This window comes from Chiloscyllium plagiosum, chromosome 24 (assembly GCF_004010195.1).
Source record: "Chiloscyllium plagiosum isolate BGI_BamShark_2017 chromosome 24, ASM401019v2, whole genome shotgun sequence".
Taxonomy (NCBI): Eukaryota; Metazoa; Chordata; class Chondrichthyes; order Orectolobiformes; family Hemiscylliidae; genus Chiloscyllium; species Chiloscyllium plagiosum.
This window is the reverse complement of record NC_057733.1, coordinates 37,686,772-37,695,062: the sequence shown is the minus strand read 5'-3', so window position 1 is coordinate 37,695,062 and position 8,291 is coordinate 37,686,772. Positions and strand designations below refer to the sequence as shown.

At 42.3% G+C, this 8,291-nt stretch overlaps 1 protein-coding gene across 2 annotated transcripts in view; it reads right to left on the bottom strand.

The window, feature by feature from the left end:
* LOC122562194 overlaps window positions 1–4,775 on the bottom strand; it is a 13,337-nt gene extending 8,562 nt beyond the window's left edge. Inside the window, exon 1 of one of the 2 annotated variants that reach the window (XM_043714859.1) lies at window positions 4,675–4,775. The gene's annotated coding sequence lies outside the window, so the exon portion shown is untranslated. The remainder of the gene's footprint in view (window positions 1–4,674) is intronic. The other variant, XM_043714860.1, reaches the window with a different exon arrangement.
* Window positions 4,776–8,291: the final 3,516 nt, after the last annotated feature.

The following is an 8,291-nucleotide window of genomic DNA, read 5'->3' as shown; positions in this document are numbered from 1 at the left end:
CACCCCCTCTCCGGCCTATCACCCTCACCTTAACCTCCTTCCACCTATCGCATTCCCAACGCCCCTCCCCCAAATCACTCCTCCCTACCTTTTATCTTAGCCTGCTTGGCACACCCTCCTCATTCCTGAAGAAGGGCTAATGCCCGAATCATCGATTCTCCTGCTCCTTGGATGCTGCCTGACCTGCTGCGTTTTTCCAGCAACACATTTTTCAGCTCTGATCTCCAGTATCAGCAGTCCTCACTTTCTCATGGTTAAACCTCTCTGTCTTTCTATCTATTTTTACCTTATTCCTTTTTTCCTTAGTTTCTCTAAATCTGCTCTTTTAAACGTGTGTTTGGTTCAAATTTCTCCCTATATGGTTCAGTGTCAAAATTTGATGATGCGCCTATAAAATGCCTTGGGATAGTTTATTATATTTAAGGGACAATGTGAGTGCAAGATGCTGTTGTTGTCTAAACATGTGAAATTTAAATAGAAAATGCTGGGAAAGTTCAGCTAGCTGGACGGCATCTGTGGAGAGAGAAACAGAGAAATCATTTCAGAACAAAGATCTCTTTTCAGAAATTCTGAACATTCTGTGCAAGGGGAAATGTTGGTATTCAAAGGGACTCTGCTATCCCCAATCTCAAATCTCAGAAAAGTAGCATGCAGGTGCAGCGACCAATTAAGAAATAAATTCTATGTTAGACATTTTTCCAGAGAGTTCTGAGGAAAAACAACATGCAGAGATTGTAAAGTATTTGAGTGAGACCACATCTGGAGTACTATGGTCTCTTTTAATCAGCTTATCCACACAAAAACCTCAGCAGCCTCTACACTTGTCCTCATTTTTCACCAAACAAGTCTCTGCACTCAAAGGGTCCTCTACTTCCACCAGCTCCTGCAGGATGTCACAGCCAAATACATCTTTCCCTCCCCTTTGATGTCAGTATTACACAGGACTGCTTCCTCTGTGACACTCTGATCCATCTCACTGTCACTCAGAATATCTCCTCACTCCCCTATAACACATGTGCATACTAATGCAGAAGTAAGACTTACTCTTTTATCTCCTCCTTCTCCTCACTGTCAGAATTTACAAACACACCTTCTGGGTGATGCAGTGATTTACCTGTACTCCATTCCATCTTGTCTAGGTTATTTGCGACTCATAATGCTGACTCCTCTCCATTGGTGAGATTAAACATAGACAGTGTGACCAAGTTGCAGAAGATCTCTGCTCAGTCTGTAAGAATTGCCTGAACTTCTGACTGTTTGCCATCTCAAGAAACCCATTTTGCTCTCATGCTCACATTTCTGCCCTCGGCTTGAAAGAGTTTTCCAGCAAACCAACAGAATCAGAAGGAACAACTCCTCATTTACCAGGCTTCAGTCTTCAATATTGAGATCAACACCTTCAGAGAATGAACTCTGTCCTGCACTGGATTACACACTCAGTGCCTTGTTTGGGACGTTTTGCACTGAGCAGAGCTGACCTATTTTCTGATACTGACACTTACCAGCAGTACTTACTTTTCATCTATATCTCTCTTTTACTCCCATTACAGCCCACTTTGCTTTGTGCTCAGGTCAACCTTGCCATCGATTATATGGGAGCCTCTACCTTCTTCTTCAACACATGGTAAATCTTGACGTTCCCAGCTCTCTTCTGTTCTAAAGGGTAGTCACACCAGACAATAACTCTATTTCTCTCTCCACAGATGCTGCCAGACCTTCTGAGTTTCTCCAGCACTTAGCTGCTGTTAGTTCAGATTCCCATCATCCGCAGCATGCTGTTTTTACTGAAGAAGGACACACCAGCGTTTGAGAGAGTACAACGTGTTCACAAGATTGGTGTTCAGGATGAAGATTTGTCCTACATGGTGAGATTTGTTTACTAGGCCAATGTTATGTAGAATGTAGAAGTATAATAGGTGTTCTCCTTGAGGTACATAACATTCTTAAAAGAGTTAACTGGGTAGATTGTGCAACAGTGCTCTTTGGTTACAGAGTATAGCACTAGATGGTATGGTAAAGTGAATAAAGGATCAACTAGTTAGGATTAGATCAGAAGTATTGTCTTCATTCAGAGGAATATGAATCTTTGAATTTGGAGAGGGATTCTGGACGATCAAATCTTAGGTGATGTTCAATAAGGGTTTCCATAGAAATCCTACAGTGTGGAAACAGGCCTTCAATCCAGCAAGTTCACATTCACCCTTTAAAGAATATCCCACTTAGAACGAATCCCCTATTACTGTACATATGACTAATGCACCTAACCTACAGATCCCTGAATGCTGTGGGCAATTTAACATGGTCGATTCACCTAACCTGTACATTTTTGGACTGTGGGAGAAAACCCACACAGACACGGGGAGAATGTGCAAACTCCACACAGACTAGGCTAGAATCAAACCCGGGTGCCCGGTGCTGTGAGGCAGCAGTGCTAACCACTAAGCCACCATACTGCCCATTTAATGATGAACATGGATATGGAACCAAATGTTGCTAAGACACAGAGACACTATATTACAATTGTAATATGGAACAGGTTTGAGGGACTGAATAGCATCCACCAATCATACGATGCATTCATTATGTAGAAATCCATCACAGAGTTACAATTGTAGCTCTGGATGTGGAAAGGGATTAGAAATTCTTGTAGAGGGAAGCACCAGAGGCAATGTCGACAAGGGATGTGTAACTGATCCCTGGTGTGAAAAAGCTATTTATTTGGCATCAACATGAGAAATGTAATAAAATTGACTTGAATTCTCAGTGAAAATTACAGACAGAAATTAATATTCGGGCAATCAGTCAGCTTGGAATAAGTTTAACCTTGCTGGCAGGGAGATGTAAGAGTGGGTTCTCGGTACAGAATGGATCGTCTGTCCAGCTGAAAATCAGGTTTCATGCCTGATTATGCAGTAATGTCAGCATCTCTCAGAGCACCCGAGTATCAGCTCTTACCCCAGTCAGACAGAAGCAGCTTGGACTGAGTTCATGCCGAGGTGGGGAAACTAGATAATTAGGAGACAGTGAGGTCTGCAGATGCTGGAGATCAGAGTTGAGAGTGCATTGCTGGAAAGGCACAGCAGGTCAAGCAGCATTTGAGGAGGAGGAAAATCAACATTTTGGGCTGGAGCGCTTCATTAGAAATGTTGTTTTTCCTGCTTCTCGGATGTTGCCTGACTTGCTTTGCTTTTCCAGCAACACACTCTCAAACCAGATAATTAGCTGATGCATGTGAAAATGAGAAAAGGGAACTTTTTCTTGACTTCCTTCTTGTTGGAATTGCTTAAAAGTAATTTCTGCTTGGTCAAAGCAGAGTTCTGGTTGTGAAAGGAAAGCTCAATTTGATAATAACTGACTAAATTAAAGAAAAATATTCAAAATGATTTTCTCAACTGACCAGAGGAATGAACATTTTCAATACAATGTTCTGCATGAAATCAAGCAAATATGTTTCATTTCCAATGAATTCAACAACATAGAAAGAATTTAATTTATACAAAACTATGCAAATTATATTATTTTGTCAAGTAAGAATGTAAAATTGAAATTTTATTGTTTGCTGCATCAAATTTCACTGATGGCCTTTTTTTTACATTTGCACAATCATTATCCTGAGATCATGCCTGGCCCATACAATATGAGGGTGGAATCCACCAGATACATTGATTATTAACCATGCCCTAATCCATAAAATAGTGGGTCATCTAATAAATGATGTGTAATATCACCATATTCAACAACTCCCTGTACCACAGATAGCTGGAAAACAGCTCTGCTTTCATCAACCAGTAAAGTAGAAACAAAACTCAAATATATAACCATGTCTGTTTCTGGGTTAGATCCCTATCATAACATCAAGCAACATTTCCTGCGAGCTGCGTGAATCTAATAGATTGATACATTGACCTGTCCATTTGAAGATGAGAAAATATCCAATTCTATTCAATGATGAAAACAAACCCAATGCATACTGTGCCCGAGCAGCACAAGAAAAGTACAGGATTCTCACTCCCTCACTCAAATTCCTTTACATTGACAAGCAATAAAATGCAACAAAAAATTATGTTGAAATTTTTCTAACAACGTTTTCCTGCTTGTGCTTACAATTTGTCTTCTTTTTGATGTTACTAAGCTCCTCTCTCTTTCTCTCTACGTACGATCAGAGTCTGAACGTCCGTCCAGTATTTCAGTGCTGGCCCTGCAGGATTCTGTGCGGAGGACAGTGAGTCAGGTACCAATGTGTAGGCTATTGTCAGATTGTGCTGAGTGGGGCTGGAGGAAGAGAATCCTCACCTGACTCTGTAACAACGTCACTGTCCCAATACCACCCTAACCGGAGCTAAGGTAATTGGAATGAGTCTGGGTGGAATTATCCAATGCCCAAAAGTGAGAAAATGACACTTATTGTTGATTTCCTTCAAACTCCAATTGTATTTTTGATTGATCAAAGCAAGGTTTTAGAAAACCTAAAAAAAGACTCATTTAAAATAACCAGAATTCAGCTATTGAACACTTAAAAGCTTGAATATTTTTCTCTCCTCAACATTGCAGAACGATTTGACACATTTAATGACGGTACATGCAGATACAAGACAGAAACTTCACAGCAAACAGATAGTAACCAAATGACTGACATAGTATGAGTTTCAGTCAGTTTGGTGATAAATTTCAGACCTGCCTTCGATGAGGGTTAAGTGGATGGCTTCACTGTCAGACTCTGCTGAAACCTAGCGCCCGTTCAGCTGCAAGGAGTGACTATTTTCCACCTGATCCTGTAAGAGTATCAGCAGAAAGCAGAGTCCTCAGAATCATGCCCCAATATATTGGGTAAGAGGTGGTGCTGAGTTTCGGGGGTGTGAACCAGATTACTATTGGATGTAAAGGCTGATTGTGGACTTCCTCAAAGAGGACTCTGCATCCATCTACACAATCTATACAAGTCAGGCTGGAACACTGCAAAATATTAGAGGAAGTTAATGGATAACAAAGGAAAGTGCTAATGGGTTTAACAGCATTAAAAGTAGATAAGTCTGCAGGCCTAGTTAATGTGCATGGCAGGGTGCTGAAGGAGGCAAACGATGAGATATCAAAGGCACTGGCCATAATTTTCAAATTCTGTTTATCCACAAATGAGATGTCACAGGACAGAAGGACTTTTAATGCTGTCCTATAATTTAATAAAAAATGATGAAATTTTAGACCCAGAAATTACAGAGCAATCAGTCTAATCCCAGTGGTGAGAAGTTTATTAGAAAGAATGCTGAGGGACAGAGTATATCTGTACTTGGAAAGACTCAAATTAATCAGGGATACTGGGCATGGATTTGTGAAGAGATGGTTGTGTTGAACAAATTTAATCAAATTGTTTGAGAAGGTGACCAGGAGCGCCAATGAGGGCAAAGGATTTCAATGGTCTACATGGACTTTCAGAAGGCTTTCCATAAGTTGGTCAAGCATGTAGGAGCCCAAGGGATCTCAAACAAGTGACAATGGTGAACCCAAAATCGGCTGAGAGGCAGAAACTGGAGGGTGATTGGAGAGTTTGTGACTGCAAGGCTGTTTTAAGGTGGATTCTGCAGGGCTCAGTGCTCGGGTGCTTGCTGTTTGTGATGTACGTTAATAATTTGGCCATAAATGCCAGGTGATATGTGCAAGACGTTTGCAGATAACAGGCACATTGGGAGTGCAGTAAATAGTGAAGAGAATACCAGTAAACTACAGGAGGGCATTAACTGTCTGCTCTGGCAGGCTGATCTGTGGTAATTGGAATTCAAATCCAGAGAATTGTGAGGTAATGCACTTGCGGAGTGATAGCAGGAGAAGCAACTGCACAATGAATTGATAGCCTTGGAATGAACTGAAGATCAGAGGGACTATGGGTATATATCCATCAATCCATTAAGGTGGCAGGGTAGGTAGGTAAGTGGTTAAGGATGCATAAAGAATCCTTGCATTTGAGAAGAAAGACATAGAAGCAGGGAAGACACGCCAGAACTGTATAAAATACTGTTTAGACCAGAACTGGAGTACTACATGCAGCCCCGATCATCACATTATGGGCTAAATAAGATTACACAAGATAGAGCGCAAAGGAAATCTCCTGGGATGTTGTCTGAGCTGGAGGGTGGGAGCTATGAGGAAAGTGTGGAGCAACTGGGGTTTTTCCTTGGAGCAGTGAGAGGAGACCTGATGGTGGTGTATAAGATTATGAAGGGCATAGTTGGACTGTTAGCAAGGCACATTCTTCAATTGTAGAGGGGCCAATAATCAGGGGCAATGCTTCAAGATAAAGGGTAGAAGAGTAGAGAATCGTTTTCACCCCTGGATAGAACTGAGAGTCTAAAACCCACTGCCTGAAACAGTAATTGTGTCAGAAGCTCTCGTACATTTAAGCACACTTCAATATTCACTTGCATTGCCATAGTCTCGAAGACGATGTGCCAAAAGCTTGAAAATTAGATTACTGTAGCTTTAGGTTTCGGGATCGTCTCTGATGTGATGGGGAATACTTTCTTTCTGTGCTGTAAATGTCTCTAAGCCTATATTGAAATTCTAACTGCACTCTCCTTCCAGCCCCGCAAGCCAGAAACCCACCCTCACACTGTGGTGCTTGACCATTATCATTAGCATATGGCCTGCAGGAAAGGAAATCTTGTTCTCCACTTCATGACTAGGGACCTGGAAGTGTTGATGGATGGAGTGCTGGAGTGGGTGGGGGTTGGGGGGGTTGGGGGCAGTCCTTTCTCAATCCAATCACCACAAGATACCCATGCCCCCAGACACAGCCAGCCTGGACATACATCACAGCCCGGGTCAATGCTGTAACCTGGGTGAAAGGAGCCCCCAGCAATGTAGAGGGAAGGTCAATAGTCTTCTGTGGTCTGCAAGGGTAAATGCCACCATCTTCTCTCTTACCTCACACCGAGAGAACCACCACTCACTCTGTTACTGCGCATGCATCTCAGCCCCTTGGACTAAGGACCTCAACAGGAGGCAGGAACTTGTTAATTCTCTCAAACATTAAGAGTCATGACAGCTTCCAGGGTATTGCCACAGGCCTGCAACACGTGGCCAACTCTCACCTGTAGATTGATGGATTGGAAGCCTTTTCTGTGGGCCAAGCCTAATCTAAACAAAATCAAAACACAACCTAATTATTGTATACTGTTACATTATATCCTTGTTACATTACATATTCCCTAACTCCCCTCAGGTAGTGATACTGGTCACTGCTGGAACCTCCTAGGTCCCTGATATTGACTCCATCTTTACAGGCCAGCTGTGCTCCTAGTAAACACCGGCAGCTCACAGCTTATTATTCAATTCTTGTTGGAAAATGGGACTTCCTGTTTGGTGTTCGGAATCACCTTATTACTGATGCCATATGATTCTCCCAACTTTCTCTGCATTACATATATTGTTCAATGACTGGACAGGTGAAATTGAAATACAGAACAGGCTTGAAGGACTGAATGCCCCACAGAATTTATATCATGTTTGCATGATATATAAATCCATGACATGGAGTGACAATAGCAGCTGTGGATTTGGAGAGGGAATAGATGATCATGGTGAGGGAAACACTGGAGGTAATGCAGAGAACAGGCACTGGCTAATCCCAAGCGTGAAAAGACGATTTATGTGGAAACACGATCGGCCGATTTTGTTATAACCAAATTCACATCTCAGTGAAGAAGACAGTTTTAGTTTAGTACGAGAGCCTTCAGTGAGGTTGTAATAAATGTGACCGGGTGGTGCAGGGAGACTGAGGAGTGGGTTCGATGTCAGACTGTACTGAAGGGAGGGTCTGTCCGGCTGCAGTGAGGGTTTCTCTTGCATCATGGTGCAATAATGTTAGCAGAACTCAGAGTGTCCCAATATCAACCCTGACCCCAATCAGAGGGAAACAGCCTGTGCTGAACTTGGACAGATAAACCAGATGGTTATCATCATAAACAAAAAGAGGAAACAAATTAGACAATAGACATTAGACAATAGGTGCAGGAGTAGGCCATTCAGCCCTTCGAGCCTGCACCACCATTCAATATGATCATGGCTGATCATTCCTAATTAGTATCCTGTTCCTGCCTTATCTCCATAACCCTTGATTCCACTATCTTTCTCTATCAAACTCTTTCTTAAATGAATCCAGAGACTGGGCCTCCACTGCCCTCTGGGGCAGAGCATTCCACACAGCCACCACTCTCTGGGTGAAGTTTCTCATCTCTGTCCTAAATGGTCTACCCCGTATTTTTAAGCTGTGTCCTCTGGTTCGGCACTCACCCATCAGC